The sequence below is a fragment of the Bufo gargarizans genome, chromosome 6, assembly GCF_014858855.1.
Source record: "Bufo gargarizans isolate SCDJY-AF-19 chromosome 6, ASM1485885v1, whole genome shotgun sequence".
Classification (NCBI taxonomy): Eukaryota; Metazoa; Chordata; class Amphibia; order Anura; family Bufonidae; genus Bufo; species Bufo gargarizans.
Window position 1 is genome coordinate 83,827,164 of NC_058085.1, and position 19,311 is coordinate 83,846,474.

The 19,311-nt window shown below is 44.0% G+C and overlaps 1 protein-coding gene across 2 annotated transcripts in view; it reads right to left on the bottom strand.

Annotated features, from left to right (window-relative positions):
• Positions 1–17,388, bottom strand: part of LPIN3 (lipin 3) — a 50,716-nt gene extending 33,328 nt beyond the window's left edge. For both annotated transcript variants that reach the window (XM_044299015.1, XM_044299014.1), the window contains exon 1: positions 17,255–17,388. The gene's annotated coding sequence lies outside the window, so the exon portion shown is untranslated. The remainder of the gene's footprint in view (positions 1–17,254) is intronic.
• Positions 17,389–19,311: the final 1,923 nt, after the last annotated feature.

The following is a 19,311-nucleotide window of genomic DNA, read 5'->3' on the forward strand; positions in this document are numbered from 1 at the left end:
TTGTTGAAAAGGGGCAGGGGAGCACGTAGCCTTCCTGCTGCCTGAGGCAAACATTGAAAGAACACCCCCTCATGCCAAATTCTTGACCAAACCCCTTCCCTACAGGCAGAGGTGTAAATTGACCAGCATGCACTTTCAATAATGCCAGTGTCTTAGGTGGCACAAGGGTCTTTGGACCCCCTCAGGTTCCTGGGCCCGGTAGCGACTGCTACCTCCTCACCCCCTATAGCTACGCCCCTGCACTCATCATAGTTAAATTTTTAGGTTTCTGATAAGAATATAATTTAAAAAAGGGTTTATGAGCTATTAATAGTTCAGAGTAGTTCAGAGATAAGGGAACCTAGCTGTAAGGCTAAAACTCAACCCTTTATCACAAAAAGTGTTGGGAAATTTTAATAAAGACCAATTGATTTTTTTAGCACAGAAACATTTTTATATTATTTTTTTTAGCACAAACTGAGCAAAATGCAATCATAAAAACTTGCCCTGAAGATGTTCATAGCCCTTTCGGGCTCCTGCTCTCCACAGCGTTAGCTGGGCTAGTGCCTTCAGGCTCCCAGGTGATACCAAAGAAATCTAATGGCCTGCACCCCGCAGCGAGAATTTACACCACTCGGGTGGATTCAAAAGATAGCATTGGCACTTTGGAAAGTGATTCAGGGAGTGCCTGCACTGTCCCTCATATCCACCGTCTCAGGACCTGTTAGCAATGTTCAAGTACTGTGCCTGCTCCTCTTGTGAATACATGTAAATGTAAATGCTGCTCAATTAAGGGAACTGTTTAAAATTGCAACCAGACTACTACCTCCGTCTACATTTCCTGCCTCACATCCCACAAATCTTCCATCAACAAGGGCACCCCACCTTCCACCAGGATGTTGGGAAGATGTCAATTGCATGTAATAAAGGCAGAACACAATTAAAGCAAATGACTCTTGGCACAGGACAATACACACAGTGTATGAGTAGAAAATTAGTTATGGTCATGTACGTTGCCAAACCCAACAGCAGATATAAAAATAAAAACTTGTTCCCAAGTAGTCACCACCTTGGCCAACATGTCCACGTCTTTGTTTGTGCAGTTCACAATAATGTATTTGCACTGGATAATGTCCAGAGAACAGAGGTGGAATTAGCAGGTTTTTGTCTTTTTATTGAAAAACTGTTCTTAGTAAGGGAAGCATATGTAATAAAATGGCTTACATCTTCATATCAGTATCGGCCATAAAAACTAGAGCTCAGAGTTTGTGTGAGCACCAGATTTAGACATAAAATGGGGGAGACGGGACAGCTTGGTGCAACGCGTTTCCTTGGAGAATGAATCAACAATCCATTGGTCCCAGTGTTGTGGTAACATGGGGCTTCCCTGCCCTCAAGGTCCCTGTACGGCAGTGTCAGTATGTCCACCTGATAAACAGATACTATACATAGGGCAACATAGTATTTTAAGAAGGGTGACCTAAGTAACAGATCAATTTTTTTTTACATTTTTCAGCAGATCCAAATACATGCATTAGCCATATGTTAGAATCTTTCAGCTGCTGACTTTGATTAAAAAATAAATAAATAAATTACAGCCTATACTTCTACTATCCAGCATCCTTAAAAGTATCGAGCAAAAACCCTTTGGATGAATACTATGGAACTTACAGGGAAACCCAGGTTCAATAGCCAACAGTTAAAACAATTTCCATGGAACCATTCAGGATAGACAGCTGCCTCTAAGGACATGATGTACTGCACCGTCTCCCCTCCATCACAGTTATACATTTTCCGTAAAGGTATGAAGAAAGTTGGCTATGTCTTTTTGCCATTTTCTATTACAGGAATGCTAACATCTGTGGCTCTAAAATCCAGCTGTCAGGTATCTATGGAAAATAATTCAACTTAATATGGAACTTTTAGGTTCCAAATTTAAATGTGAGGAAAAGCATCAGGTCAGTGGCAGGACAAGGCATTAACAACTTCAGAGTTACTCTGAAAAGGTGTGATGGGCTCCACAGAAGACATGACAAACCTCAATAGTCTAACTGGTCATCTTAATTTCTGAATACCTAAAACATTGTGCAGCGAGACCATGAGGACCTGGTGCAGAGGATGGGAGTGGTAGTGGCCCCGATGAGATGTTGGGACATGGCGTACTCCCTCAGGCCATTTCTCCCTGGGGATCGGTGCAGTGAAAAGGTGGTGTAAGGAATTAGTTAGATGTAGAAGAACATCAAACGTTTTTCTTTACTGAGTGCAAAGCATGAGTTACAGTACATCCAGCTGTCATCTGTACAAGGTGTAATGTCTAAATCCACAGAAGATGAGGTATGGAGTCAGGCAAGATGGCAGACAATAGCACTCTAGGGTAGTCCTTCTGACTCTCCTAATTTCCCTGCACTAACAGCAATAAGCTGGAACTTGTGCCTATAGGTGTCCAATTGTGATATGCAGTCTATTGAGTGTGCCTGTCCTGACTGTGGTGATGGGTGTCTTAACTTGTTATCCCTCACCTTGCAGTGGAGTCTATATAGGTGTAGTGCTGATCACTATGCTGACTTGGTACGCTGTAACGTGCAGATATTCTGGTGGCCTGGGACCCTGAAGTCTCCCTGGAGTAGTAGACCTCACAGACGAGCTCTGACTTTAGCCCCAAGGTCCATGGAGTGGGAGCAAATGGACATGCTCCCTCACTCCGGGCACCTTCTTCTGGCAGGAAGTAGGACCTTCCCACTCCAAGCTAGTCGGGAAGGATGGAAAATTCCATTCCTAATGCCAACCATATATCATCATTGCTGAAGCATATGGCAGATAAATAACATAACATGACATCAATACAAAATAGAACAAACAATTGCAGATTCCCTATCTGGGGTATTGCAATTGTAAAAGGACAGAAGAGTGCAACTGCGAGAACTGCAGCCAGACACCGTTCATGTTCAATATAGGACAACACGTTACTAAACAGGTGAAATGTAAAAATCCACCCATTTGTAGACATTCAAATTTTCCTTCAGACTTTAGTTTAATTTTAATGGCAAGAATAGAACAACCCAATGGACCCTGCTGTCTATGGCAAAGCAGTGGTGAGCAGGAAGAGAGACAGGAGAGGGCACTGCGCGCACAGTCACCTCATACAGCTCATCTGCAGGGTTGTCGGGTGTCGGACCCCCAATAATCTGATATTGATAACCTATCCTCATAAATAGTAAAAGCCCAGAGAACCCCATTCATTTCAAAGGGGTCAATCAGGATCTGTTCAAAACCAGATCGGGCACAGAAGGCATGACTCCACTATAGTAAACCTAGTGTCAGTGGGAATTTTCACAGTAGCTCTGCCATTCTATTCATGAACCAGGAAGAGAAGGATTAACAGACTCAAAAGGCATAGCTATAAGAGGTACAGAAATAGTGTTCATGCCCTGGCTGGTGCAGAAAAATACACTGATATTATAGATGTCACATGGTAGATTGGGACCCTGTTACAGATTATGCATTGGGGTAGGATTAAGTAGGTATAATTTTGTTGTAGTAATTGAAATTGAAGTCCTGACCGGCTAATGCTAATCTAACTGTGGAGGCTGGGGCCATCTACTGGCACACACAGCACATGACAGTTTCTGGGTCACGATTATATACACTCTGTAAAAAGAAAATTATCAGGTAATTGCCACAAACATACAGAGTAATGCTTTTTATGGCTGCTTTTCCATCATTTCCTCTGATACAGAGAGTAATTTGGGTAATTGAAGCATAATAACAAAAAGAACAAGCACTAAAAGCTCTCACTGATTTGAAGACGTATCATTGTATTATCATAAATGATATTTTCCCACTTGTGCTTTACTAATCTGAACTTTATATCTATTCTGCCATTGCTGTACTGGGGAATTCATCTCTCCATGAACTGACTTCCTGGCCAGCCCGTGATAGACTTGTGTTTATAAGAGGCAGCCAATCAGAGGAGGCAGTGCTGCAGGGAGGAGGGAGAGAGCAGCAGCCTGAACCAATTATGAGACAGGAGGCGTGTCTCAGACCACCTCAGACTCTCTGTATGCACTGTAGCTAAACTGTAGTCAGCAGCCAAGGAGCAAGATCAGAGGGAAATAAATAGCAGGTAAGGATCATCTATAAGTAGTGATTTACATATCTTTTTTTAACTCCTTACTGGACAGCCACTTTAACACCATAAATTCCATATGTATTTTTCCAATGGCCTTTCATTCATACAGATTTTTTTTAAAATTACACTTTGTACAGAGCAGGGCTGTCTGTATAATCCCAGACTTTTGTATAGTACAATACAGTATAATATACACTCACCTAAAGAATTTTTAGGAACACCTGTTCTATTTCTCATTAATGTGATTATCTAGTCAACCAATCACATGGCAGTTGCTTCAATGCATGTAGGGTTGTGGTCCTGGTCAAGACAATCTCCTGAACTCCAAACTGAATGTCAGAATGGGAAAGAAAGGTGATTTAAGCAATTTTGAGTGTGGCATGGTTGTTGGTGCCAGACGGGCCGGTCTGAGTATTTCACAATCTGCTCAGTTACTGGGATTTTCACGCACAACCATTTCTAGCATTTCTAGGGTTTACAAAGAATGGTGTGAAAAGGGAAAAACATTTAGTATGCGGCAGTCCTGTGGGCGAAAATGCCTTGCTGATGCTAGAGGTCAGAGGAGAATGGGCCGACCGATTCAAGCTGATAGAAGAGCAACGTTGACTGAAATAACCACTCGTTCTAACCGAGGTATGCAGCAAAGCATTTGTGAAGCCACAACACGCACAACCTTGAGGCGGATGGGCTACAACAGCAGAAGACCCCACCGGGTACCACTCATCTCCAAAAAAGAGGCTACAATTTGCACAAGCTCACCAAAATTGGACTGTTGAAGACTGGAAAAATGTTGCCTGGTCTGATGAGTCTCAATTTCTGTTGAGACATTCAAATGGTAGAGTCCGAATTTGGCGTAAACAGAATGAGAACATATATCCCTCATGCCTTGTTACCACTGTGCAGGATGGTGGTGGTGGTGTAATGGTGTGGGGGATGTTTTCTGGGCACACTTTAGGCCCCTTAGTGCCAATTGGCCATCGTTTAAATGCCACAGGCTACCTGAGCATTGTTTCTGACCATGTCCATCCCTTCATGACCACCATGTACCCATCCTCTGGTGGCTACTTCCAGCAGGATAATGCACCATGTCACAAAGCTCGAATCATTTCAAATTGGTTTCTTGAACATGACAATGAGTTCACTGTACTAAAATGGCCCCCACAGTCACCAGATCTCAACCCAATAGAGCATCTTTGGGATGTGGTGGAACGGGAGCTTCGTGCCCTGGATGTGCTTCCCTTAAATCTCCATCAACTGCAAGATGCTATCCTATCAATATGGGCCAACATTTCTAAAGAATGCTATCAGCACCTTGTTGAATCAATGCCACGTAGAATTAAGGCAGTTCTGAAGGTAAAAGGGGGTCCAACACCGTATTAGTATGGTGTTCCTAATAATTCTTTAGGTGAGTGTATATATATATATGTATAAAAATATATACCGTATATTTCTGTCCAGGATAATTTTTTAAGCTGGTGGAGCACGTGCAGTTGATTTGTAATTATCACCATTTTACTGTCTACAGTAAATATTGCTTATGTGTTCATATTAGTATCTGAGCAATACACATATATTAGAATATTTCTCATTGTGGTTTCCCAAATTCTCTACAGATTTTTCTTGTAAAATAAAAACTAAATAGAAGGTTTTCAACCCTGAAACACAGTAGTATTATGGATCTGTGTTGAACGGTTCCAGGGATGGGATTCAGCCAGTTCCCTCCATTCAGCCAGTTCCCTCCAGATCCGGTTGTTAAAATTACAACTGGATTGGAGAACTGTGGTACTGGCTAAGTCCCGATTGGGAGCTCTGGCGGTAGCAGGACAGCTGGAGATGTTCAACTCCATTGCATTGCGTGCCGCTGATAGTTTAGCTCCTTAGTTGGGTGGTATGTGTGTGTAGTGTATATATGGTGTATTTATGTATGTGTACCATGTATATGGTTAATTTATGCATGTGTACTATTTATATGGTGTATGTACATGGGTTGCATATATATGGTATACAGACGTGGACAAAATTGTTGGTACCCTTTGGTCAATGAAAGAAAAAGTCACAATGGTCACAGAAATAACTTTAATCTGACAAAAGTAATAATAAATTAAAATTCTATAAATGTTAACCAATGAAAGTCAGACATTGTTTTTCAACCATGCTTCAACAGAATTATGTAAAAAAATAAACTCATGAAACAGGCATGGACAAAAATGATGGTACCCCTAACTTAATATTTTGTTGCGCAACCTTTTGAGGCAATCACTGCAATCAAACGCTTCCTGTAACTGTCAATGAGACATCTGCACCTCTCAGCAGGTATTTTGGCCCACTCCTCATGAGCAAACTGCTCCAGTTGTGTCCGGTTTGAAGGGTGCCTTTTCCAGACTGCATGTTTCAGCTCCTTCCAAAGATGCTCAATAGGATTGAGGTCAGGGCTCATAGAAGGCCACTTTAGAATAGTCCAATTTTTTCCTCTTAGCCATTCTTGGGTGTTTTTAGCGGTGTGTTTTGGGTCATTGTCCTGTTGCAAGACCCATGACCTGCGACTGAGACCAAGCTTTCTGACACTGGCTAGTACATTTCTCTCTAGAATTCCTTGATAGTCTTGAGATTTCATTGTACCCTGCACAGATTCAAGACACCCTGTGCCAGACGCAGCAAAGCAGCCCCAGAACATAACAGAGCCTCCTCCATGTTTCACAGTAGGGACAGTGTTCTTTTCTTGATATGCTTCATTTTTTCGTCTGTGAACATACAGCTGATGTGCCTTGGCAAAAACTTCGATTTTTGTCTCATCTGTCCACAGGACATTCTCCCAGAAGCTTTGTGGCTTGTCAACATGTAGTTTGGCATATTCCAGTCTTGCTTTTTTATGATTCGTTTTCAACAATGGTGTCCTCCTTGGTCGTCTCCCATGTAGTCCACTTTGGCTCAAACAACGACGGATGGTGCGATCTGACACTGATGTTCCTTGAGCATGAAGTTCACCTTGAATCTCTTTAGAAGTCTTTCTAGGCTCTTTTGTTACCATTCGGATTATCCGTCTCTTAGATTTGTCATCAATTTTCCTCCTGCGGCCACGTCCAGGGAGGTTGGCTACAGTCCCATGGATCTTAAACTTATGAATAATATGTGCAACTGTACTCACAGGAACATCTAGTTGCTTGGAGATGGTCTTATAGCCTTTACCTTTAACATGCTTGTCTATAATTTTCTTTCTGATCTCTTGAGACAGCTCTTTCCTTTGCTTCCTCTGGTCCATGTCGAGTGTGGTACACACCATATCACCAAACAACACAGTGATTACCTGGAGCCATATATATAGGCCCAATGGCTGATTACAAGGTTGTAGACACCTGTGATGCTAATTAGTGGACACACCTTGAATTAACATGTCCCTTTGGTCACATTATGTTCTGTGTTTTCTAGGGGTACCATCATTTTTGTCCATGCCTGTTTCATGAGTTTATTTTTTTACATAATTCTGTTGAAGCATGGTTGAAAAACAATGTCTGACTTTCATTGGTTAACATTTATAGAATTTTAATTTATTATTACTTTTGTCAGATTAAAGTTATTTCTGTGACCATTGTGACTTTTTCTTTCATTGACCAAAGGGTACCAACAATTTTGTCCACGTCTGTATGTATATGTAAACATGTGTCGTGGCACAGCGTGTCTGCCATTTGGAACCTGTTGTTAAAAATTTGAATCCCACCCCTAAACGGTTCTGTAGTACGTTACCATAAAAATCTCTGGGCCTGTCAGTATGTGTGTACCTCTGAAACTTTTCTCAAGAACATACAGAATTGATGAGAAAAAAAAGTTACAAATATTACAGCTTGTTACATGACTAGAAACAATAATTCTACAGGAGAACACAGTGATATAAAGAGGCACCATGCGTCAGAACATGAAATGCTTATGACTATCAGTTCTGTGAAACAACAACCTAAAGAACAATTTAGGTAAAGTACTGTATATTAGAAAAAACTGGTTATGATTTTTTTTAAAGATAAAGCAGAATTCTTGTTTAATCCCAAACATCTTTAAAAGGGGCCATTGATCAGTCGGATCCTTACTAATCTACAATTGATAACCTATCGTATCAATATTAAAACCCCAGAAAACCATTCAAGGAATTAATAATGGTCCAGTTCCTTTTTAACCCATAACTAAAAGAACAAATGGATAAAATAAAAATTTTCAGTTGCACCGATTTTTGTCCGGCCGAATCCCAGCACTAATGCTGGAAATAGGCCAGATCCCCGCCAGGTCCCATTATAGTCAATGGGCTGGAGCGGGGAAAGGCAATATCCAGCTATGCCAGATATGATGAACTCTGGCAGGCTGCTGAAACAGTCTGCCGGAAGATTTTAACACTAGTGTGAAACTTGCCTTAATAGGAAGATGTCAAAAGCACCACAGACTGCAATACTAAAGTCGTAAAGCATAAAAAAAAAACGAAATAACTTTAGTATCACTGTAATCATACTGACCTGCAGAATAAAGGTAACATGTTAGTTTTGCTGCACAAAACAAAACCCAAAAAACAATTACAAAATTGTGTGGAGGGGAGGGGGGGTTCATTACCACCCTACAGAATTTATTTCCGTTTTTTCAGTATGTGATAGGCTCCATTCACACGTCCGTATAATGGGTCCGCACCCGTTCCGCAAATTGCCCCCGATCTTCCGGTCCGCGGCTCCAGAAAAAAATAGTCCTATGTCCTATTCTTGTCCGCAATTGCAGTTCTATGGGGGTGCCAGTCGGGTGTATTGCAGATCCGCAATGCGCTACGGACGTCTGAATGGACCCAGCCTTAAAGGGGTTTTCTGAGATTTATTTTTAACTGATGACCTATCCTCATGACAGATCATCAGTATCTGATCGGTGGAGGTCCAATACCCGGGACCCCCGCTGACCAGCTGTTTGAGAAGGTTGCAGCTCTCCTGTGAGCACAGTGGCCCTCTCTCTGCTTTTCCTAGGCCATATGACATCACGTTCATTGATCACGTGAAGCAGCTCAGTAATATTCAAGTGAATGGGGCTGGGCTGCAAGACCAAGCACCAAATGGACAGCACTGTGCTTGGTAAGCAGCGAGAAGGCAGCGGGGCTCACAGCAGTGCCGGTATCTTCTAAAACAGCTGATCAACGGGGGTCTCGGGTGTCGAACCCCGACAGATCAGATACTGATTACCTATCCAAAAATGCTTCAGTTACTGATAATACAACCGCCTGCATCCGTTATGAACGGATCCGGTTGCATTATCTTTCACATAGCCAAGACGGATCCGTAATAAACTCCATCGAAAGTCAATGGGGGATGGATCCGTTTTCTATTGTGTCTGAGAAAACGGATCCGTCCCCATTGACTTGCATTGTGGGTTATGCCGGATCAGTTTTACTCCTCATCCCATGATGGAAATAAAACCACAGCATGCTGCGGTTTTCTCTCTGGTATGGGAATGCAACAAAACGGAACAGAATGCATTTTGGAGCATTCCATTCTGTTCAGTTTTGTTCCCATTGACAATTAATGGGAACAAAACGGAAGCGTTTTTCTCCAGTATTGAGATCCTATGACGGATCTTAATACCGTAAAATGTAAACGCAAGTGTGAAAGAAGCTGAAGTAATCTTGGAAAACCCTTTTAAATATACAAATTGTCCAACAAAAAAACCCTCATGGCTCTGTGAATCAAAAAGTAAAAAAAAAAGTTATGGCTCTTGGATGACAGCAACAAATTTTACTGTTTAAAGGCGCAGAAGGGCTAAGTGCAGCGTCCCACTCAGGACACGTGGGAACTGCAAAATCACTGTGAAATGGCATTATTGCATTGCATGTTATTTGCATTCCATCACCTGTTGTATCCCTGTTCATAGGCTGGCTAGGTGTAATTTATACATCCCACCACTAGATGGGGATAGCACTACTCTGGGATATCCAGCCCAGCTCAGGTCTTATCTGTAGTCAGTCTGTTGTTAAGTTTGAGAGAGTGCAGATCAAGCACCAAACTGCTCAGGCAAAAGTCTAGTCCAGGAAGGGACAAAAGAAAGGAAAGACAAAAGCCACTACCCAGGCATCCAAGACCTTTGGGAATCCAGGTGAAGGATACTTTAGCCACTGGCAACCTCACCAAATTACACTGGTTTAAAAGGGACCTTGAAGCGAAGTTAAAACCCAGCCAAACCTATTAACAGTGGATCAACAGAATTCCTCTAAAGAACAAAAGACTGTATTCTGTCTGGATGTATATGCTGCAACTGGAACCAACATCAGTAAAAGTTCATTCTTACCACTGGTTGTACCACCATTTACGGTACTGGCGTCGCGACAAATACCACCAAGGGACCCAGCCGCCACAAGCACCCTAAACACCACTGCCATCAAGGGCACCTTGACCTCTATCTAGGCTGGTGCTTCCCTACCACAGAGTGTGCCTCGGAGGATTTCGTGCTGTCTTCCTCATCACTGTGCTGCTGGCCCAGGGAGGCTTTCTGCTAACCGTGAGTAAACCGATGAACTGTGTTATTATTGGCCCCTCATCAGCCCACCGTGCACCTCACGTGTAGGCCCTGTGGTTCTGGCACGCCACATAAGGTGCACCTATTATTTTATTCTGTACAATTTTCGAGTGCAACTACTAAATTTACAGACTCATGTAAACTCCAGCCTGTAGTCTGCTGATTAGTTCCCAGGGTAATGGATCTAAATCATATTAGTGTCAGATGACCCTCACTGCTAAAGGTAACAAAGCCACCATATCCAGGTATTGGTATTTATGTGGATCCACGATCCGGACAATTTGTGTGAGCGGTGGCCCTTTAATTTGAAAAGAGTCAACCTATTGTATAGTTTCCAAAGCACTGAAACCAGTCCATGAAGAATACTAAGCAGCACATTCCTGCCTAAATTCCACTCGAGTGGCACCCTGCTTTGTGCAACCAGTTACTCAGCAATGACCTATACCCAGGAAGGGTAAATCACTCTTCCAGCCACAAAGAAGCCCTGTTCCTGGTTCATCCTGTTATGTTTCTACTCCGCTAGCTGCGTCCACCGGCCCTTGCTCTGCAGATTAAGGAATTTGCAGGGTGTGAGAATACATAACGGGATTAATCTGTTTTCCATTCAGTGTCCAAATTTTATAGGCTTCAATTAACTTCATGTGTTTTACAGTAAGCGTAGCCAGCTGTTGAAATACGATTATATCTGCCGCTGTAAAAGCAATGAAAGATCTGCATAAAAATGAGCTGCGGAGAGCAAACCATGCAAGGACAGCGCAGAAAAGAATTACGAGATGTGCTGATACATAACTTCCTGTGGTCACCAAACATGTCAGTGGATACAACTGAGCGCGCCCTTACAAACCTATTGCCATAAGGTAATAACCTAGTTACAATAAAGGCAGAAGAAAAAAACTTGTTGGTTTAAGGCCTCTTTCACACTTGCGTTGTCCGGATCCGGCGTGTACTCCACTTGCCGGAATTACACGCCGGATCCGGAAAAACGCAAGTGTACTGAAAGCATTTGAAGACGAAAATGCAAAATGCTTTCAGTGTTACTATGGCACCCAGGACGCTATTAAAGTCCTGGTTGCCATAGTAGGAGCGGGGAGCGGGGGAGCGGTATACTTACCATCCGTGCGGCTCCCGGGGCGCTCCAGAATGACGTCAGAGCGCCCCATGCGCATGGATGACGTGCCATGCGATCACGTGATCCATGCGCTTGGGGCGCCCTGACGTCACTCTGGAGCGCCCCGGGAGCCGCACGGATGGTAAGTATGCTGCTCCCCCGCTCCCCACTACACTTTACCATGGCTGCCAGGACTTTAGCGTCCCGGCAGCCATGGTAACCATTGAGAAAAAGCTAAACGTCGTATCCGGCAATGCGCCGAAACGACGTTTAGCTTAAGGCCGGATCCGGATCAATGCCTTTCAATGGGCATTCATTCCGGATCCGGCCTTGCGGCAAGTCTTCCGTTTTTTTGGCCGGAGCAAAAAGCGCAGCATGCTGCACTATTTTCTCTGGCCAAAAAACGTTCCGTTCCGGAACTGAAGACATCCTGATGCATCCTGAACGGATTTCTCTCCATTCAGAATGCATTAGGATAATCCTGATCAGGATTCTTCCGGCATAGAGCCCCGACGACGGAACTCTATGCCGGAAGACCATAACGCAGGTGTGAAAGAGCCCTAAGTCATAGCAAAGAACAAAATTAAATTCTCCAGGCTGCCCTATATCAGTAATGACTAATCTCCGGCACTCCAGCTGTGGTGAAACTATGACTCCCAGCATGCTCCATTGATTTCTATGGAGTGCTGAGAACAGCCAAGCAAGTGTACATCTTGGGAGTGGTAGTTTTACCACAGCTGGAGTGTCGGAGATTAGCCATCATAGCCCCATATTGATGACCTATCCTCAGGAAGTGGGCGGCGTGGATACGCCGATCATGAGGGCGCTCAGGAGGCGTTGGGTATGTATGTTGGCGATGACGTCACGGACATGCTCAATGCACCTTGCTAGACGCCGACATGGAGTCCAGTTACATTCTAGGTGGGATGACGGTGATCATCTTGCACAGGGTAAACACATGGACTAATTAGGCACTGGTGTGTTTTATTAAGATATTAAAATGTGTTCACTTTTTGATTACACAGATGATAATAGTGGGTTGTGGCTTTACGATGGTTGGTCCCACCATTTGGTGGGAGGAGTTAACTTTTAATATTTATGGCTGCTATAATCATTGTTTACATGCTTGATAAAGGCTACTATGTAGCCTAAACGTCATATTTATGCTATCTGTACACACTCAAGGCTTCAATAAAGGATACGCCGGAGATGCTGCTGTAACTTCATTTCTTTCTGCTATCCTCAGGATAGGTCATCAATATCAGATCGAGGAGACGGTGTGCGCAGTGCACACGTGCCATCTCCCTTCTCACCGCTGCTGTATGTCTATGACAGCCCGGAGAACCCCTTTTTAAAGGGACCGGTCACCACAAAATGTAGTGTAATCTGCAGGCAACATGTTATAGAGCAGGAGAAGCTGAGCAGATTGATATACGGGTTTGTGGAAAAGATTCAGTAAAACTTGTAATTTATACATTTATATCTTTACTTTTCCTGACTTGAGTTGTACACAGAGATGTTATCAGTGATTGATAGCACTGTGTGTATAAGTGCACAGAGATTCATCTTAAAGGGATCATCCCACGAAAAACATTCAACATTTTTCAAAGCAGCACCTGGATCAGAATACTATTGAAATTGCTTGTAATTCAACATTTTGTATAGCCACTCAGTTATTCACTAAAATCTATCTGTATGGCGCCACCTGCTGTTTGCTCTTTTTCTAATTTCTCTGCCCTGCTGTCAGGCCTTGCTCTGTGAATGTGCGGAGATCTGCCAGGCTGGCTGCACATGTCTGACTCTTCTCTTTGTTTTGGTTTGGGTTTGAGCTGGATCCACCTTCCCTCAGGTGTACTGGGTTGATTGTTAGATAGGCTATTTATTACTCCTTCTCCCAGTGGCCTGTGCGGGTTATAGTTAATTCCTGTGGGCTTTGGATGTGTTGTGGATCGTCTCCTCCAGCTCAGCTCAAGATAAGTCCTCTCTGTTTCTTCCCCTGGTGTCTTTTATCTAGGCCTCTAAGGAAACGCTTGCTTCTTCCTGTTTGAAGAAGCAGGTCGCCTCTTCCCTACAGCTCAGGGTTTTCCCAGGGTATATAGACTTAGGCACGAGGGCATGTGCATATCCACCATAAGGGTATGCACATGTGCACAGCAGTATAGGGAAAGCCTTAGGGATCGCTAGGAGGTGACCCTTTTCTCCTTAGCTTTTGGGCCTAGTAAATTGTTCTGGTTGTTTTCCCTGTGTTTGGTTATTTCCCTGCTTACCTACCTACCGTGACACCTGCTCAGTGAGGTAGAAGTATATGCTTAGTTCCATCCTTCACCTGCCACCAGCTGCAGTAGAAAGGACACTATCCCCATGAAAGTGCACGCCCCCTAAACTGTCAGCTTACAATAAATCTAGCAGAGCAGTTGGAGCAATGAATGAATCTCTGGATCCAGGTACAGGGCTGGTTCTAAGTTTGTTATTCATGTACTATATGGTATCAGATTTTCATTTCTTACATTAATCATGGGGATAACCCTTTCTGGCTCACCTATGCCACAAATGTCAGATAGGTGCAGGTTCCACCTCTGGGACCCACACCTATCTCTAAAATGGAGTACTTAAATTTCGTGAAAGCACACTGTGCAGCCGCCCTCTATTTACTTCTATGGAGCTGCTGAAAATAGTCGAGCCAGCGCTTAGCCATTTTTGCCACTGCTAAAGAAATGAATGTAGGACGTCTGCGCATGCGCTCTCATTCTCTTTGGGAGCTTTGTTGTAGAGATAGGTGCGGGTCACAGAAGTGGGATCTGCACCTGTCTGATATTAGTGGCATATCCTAGCCATATTCCACCAATGTTCAAGGTGAGACAACCTGTTTAAAGTTATAAATGTATAAATTACAGTTTTACTGGATCTTTTTCCACCAAAAACATATATCAGTCTGCTCAGCAACTCCTGTTCTATAACATGCTATCTGTACTGATTGTGGCATCCAGCACCTCCAAACAGCTGATTGGCAGGGGTGCCGAGTCAGACCTCTACCAATCTAATATTGATAGTCTGTTCTAGCTATAGGCCATCAATTTTATAGTCCCAGATAACTACTTTAAATATGACAGTGCATACAGGCCATCTATGGGAGAATGACTGCAAACATATGGATGATGGAGGCATACTGAACTACAGCAGAGCAAGTCATTATAAAACAAAGTAGTCATATGGCTGTGTATACAAGTCCTCTAGAATATATACGGTAACTAACATGCATGAATAGCAATACCCCAATATATGATGTGCTGTAACCCAGGAGGAGGAGAGCAGACAAGAGAATAGGAGCAGGCTCTGACTGGCCCACAGGGGTACAGGTGAATCCCCCGGCGGGCCCCTGAGCAAGGTGGGCCCCTAGTCTCCCACCCCCTGCACAAGTGGCACATAACACAGTAGACTTACTGCATTACATACATATATTCCATACAGCACCTCAACCAGCCTATGTTCATATAATAAAACTTGATAGATTATTAAAGAAACTCCCCAGTTTATTATTATAGACACGATCAGGGCTGAGATGACTTCTAGGTATAGAGGAAACCTGCCAGTGTCCTCTTCTCCCCAGGACCTACCTTCTGATCTGGTAGCATCTTGTTGCTGTGTGAGCAGGTAATATTTGAATGTATCCGTACGGTGGGCCCCCAAAAATAAATTTTACTGGTGGGCCCTAGGCACCACAGTCCAACACTGGATAGGAGTGATGGTAGCAAGAATGGTGAGTAATCAGGACACACTCTGACACACCCCTGGGCTGTGTAGTTATAGGAAGGTCACACCTGTTCCTCCCTTTGGTTTTGGGGCTCCTGCCTGATGTAGTTTGGGGTGGTGTTGGTGGTTTTGAGGTGCAAGGCAGGGTCCCATTTATTGGTGGAGGAGGTAATGGGTGATGAGGCAGCTTTGCAGTAGAACAATTCTTTACTGAAGATTCCACTTTAAGCACATCAGTGACAGTTCTCAGCATGCAGTGGACTGGCAGATGGTACACACATGCAATTTCCATAGTTTCTATAGGTTAAATCTCTGGTAAAGGTAATTATTAGGCCCCATGCACACAGCCGTGTTTCACAGCCGTGTGCGGCCCGTGGAACCGCGGCCTGGATCCCTCCTGAGAGCAGGAGAGCACGGCGTCACTGGTTGCTATGACGCCGTGCGCTCCCTGCTGCCGGCACAGTACAGTAATACACTGGTATAGATCATACCAGTGTACTACTGTATTGCGGCGGCAGCAGGGAGCGCACGGCGTCATAGCAGCCAGTGACGCCGTGCGCTCCTGCTCTCAGGAGGGATCCAGGCCGCGGTTCCACGGCCCGCACACGGCTGTGAAACACGGCCGTGTGCATGGGGCCTTAGGCCAAGGTGTCTCTTTAAAGCAATCCTCCTTAGGGCCCATGCACACGAACGTGTGTCGGCTGTTCTGAGCATTGGGGACTGCAATTTGCGGTCCTCAATGCCAGGGCACCATCCGTGCGGTTGCCGTAGATGGATCCAGACCCATTCAGCATGTTCTATATATTTGGGGGTTTTTGCATTGCGGAGGCATGGAGAGGAACCCCACGGAAGCACTCTGTAGTGCTTTCATGGGGTTCCGTGCCTCCGTTTTAGGCCACTCCATGGCTGTGCAACGGCCGTGTGCATGTGCCCTTACACTCCAATTCTGTAGCTGAATCTTGCACAAGCAAAACTTCCTTTTCTGCAATGGAACCTCAAGGCAGACCCTAACGTCAGACTATGCTCTGCACCTTGTTTGAGCAAGTTGCCGAACTTCCATTGTATGCCTTCACAATGTCCTCTGTGGGATGTGGATAGTTTCTGTTGTGCAGGTGATCAAGCCACTTCTCAAGGCACCATAAGACTTTGAAATTCCTTGGCAAGTAGCAATTGAGACTCAGTGGTCCTTTCCAGGGGACTTCTCACTACACCTCTTGTACACCTGGCCTGCTTTCTGAGTATGCAAAGTTCTCTGGGCCGAACCCTGGTTGACATCTAACCCAGGGATGATTCCTATCTCAGCTACAACACTTAAAGGGGTTATCCAATAATTAAAATTGATGACCTATCCTCAGGCTAGGTAATCAATATCAGATCGGTGGTGGTTCGACACCACGGACCGCTACCTATCAGCTGTTAGAAGAGGCCCAGCACTCCATGAGCACTGCATCTTCTTCTTATGGCCATGTTACATCACTGTACATTGGTCACATGGCCTAGTTGCATCTCAGCCCCCTAGAAGTAAATGAGGCTGAGCTGCAATATCAAGCACAGCCTATATACCAGGGCTGGCCAACCTGCGGCTCTCCAGCTGTTGTAAAACTACAACTCACACCATGCCCTGCTGTAGGCTGATAGCTGTAGGCAGTCTAGGCATGCTGGTAGTTGTAGTTTTGCAGCAGCTGGAGAGCCTCAGGTTGGCCATCCCTGCTCTATACTATGTACGGAGATGATGAGAGATACCGGGAGCCGGTTGCACTTACCAGAGCTCAGGTGAGCATGGCGGCTTCCTGTAACAGATGATTGGCAGAGCTGCCGGGACTCGGAATCCTGCTGATCTGATAATCCTGAGGATAGGTCATCATTATCTATTCCTAGATAAACCCTTTAACATGTATTTACTCTTCAAAGTCTAAACTCAGAGTACTCTAGCTATTTGCTGATTCACTCTTCCCTGTGGGGAAGTTAAACAGCTCCACCTAGTGGCTGGTGGTGGATACTACGGCCTATTAACACCTTGTGCATAAATATGCAGAAATGTATTTACCAAACAAAAATACATTTTAAGCCATTTTGCAGTGTACCGTTGCTCTGTAGTGCAGATGTTGCTATGAAAATGGCTGCTCTCACACTGAAAATGTAAGCAGAGTAGAGACTATTTTATGACTATTTATGGCAGCCTGTATTGCAGGGGTTGTAGCGGAATGTAAATCATTACCAAAAGTAACAATTTGAATCCCACAATTTATTCCAGTATTTATTACATGTGTATACTCCATACCACTCTACGTGCTGTGTACTGGTCCTTCATTTCACTTTTCTGATTCCAGTCTAGTATAACATGTAGACATTACACTGCAGCTTGTGTGGTCACCAGAACCTCCACTGCTGGAAATTTTAATAGAGTGTTCATATAATATGGTTATTTCAATCTGCAAAAAAATAAATAAAAAATGCTGCATTTTTTGGCCAAAAGAACCTAACATGTGGTAAGATCATTCTACACAACCACAATTTGGCAAAATCTTTTAAAATCTAGCCACCCATATGAACGGTTACATTGGAAAAGATCCTGCACACGGGCAGAGAGTCAAGATCAACTATTTTGTCTTCAGCATAATGAAGTTAAACCTTTAAGCATTTTAAATCCTTACTTTGAACCTTTTTTGTCAAAGAGGATCGGTCCGCTCTCCTGACATCATTGTATTCTCTATGAATTAACAATTCTGGATTTTTTTATGTATTTAGAATGCTACATTGTGCCGTTCCTCTGTTATTCCTCCTAAATAATTATGAATAAATTGACAACTGGCTGTTACCAATACCCTTGTCAAAGGGGTCTGATACGATCAGCACTAATCAGACAATGCCACTCACAGGGGGCACCCATTCTTATTTTTCTAGTAGGAATAACAGAGGGACAACACAGATGATCCAGAAATGTTATTTTATGGGGAATTCAAGTATTTACTAAAACAGATATGTCAGGAGAGGTGTCAGATCATCATTAACCAATATCACTGGTATATAGGATCCTATCTGTTCTTTTGTTTAAATACATAGGAAATGCTTACATCATTAAAACCTAGCCAGCAGGGGTGGCCTAATCATTTGGGCATCAGTGTCCAAGGGCCCACGGCCAAAGGAGGAAGAACGCTGTCCCGTGGTCAACAACAACACTCCTTACAGGGGTTCTCCAGAAATAATGCCTTTATACATAATGCCAGCAGCATGCCTCCGTAAATACAAGATTCATACTTGCCTGCCTCCCGCCACTCCGGTCCTCTGTGCTGGCTCTTGCAGGCCTAGGTTCCAGTCCCCAGACTGTTTACATCTGCCACTGCATGGGCATGGTCACATGCTCCGCTGCTGCCAACTACTGACTTCAACGGTCAATGCCCGTGGCAGATGTACCGTAATCAATCTGGGGATCGGAAAATTAATGTGTGGGAGCCAACGCTAAGGTCCGGATCGGCAGGGAGCAGGTAAGTATCAGTCTTCTAATTATGGAGGAAGGCTGCAGGCATTACAGGGAGTGCAGAATTATTAGGCAAATGAGTATTTTGACCACATCATCCTCTTTATGCATGTTGTCTTACTCCAAGCTGTATAGGCTCGAAAGCCTACTACCAATTAAGCATATTAGGTGATGTGCATCTCTGTAATGAGAAGGGGTGTGGTCTAATGACATCAACACTAGAGTTGAGCGAACACCTGGATGTTCGGGTTCGAGAAGTTCGGCCGAACATCCCGGAAATGTTCGGGTTCGGGATCCGAACCCGATCCGAACTTCGTCCCGAACCCGAACCCCATTGAAGTC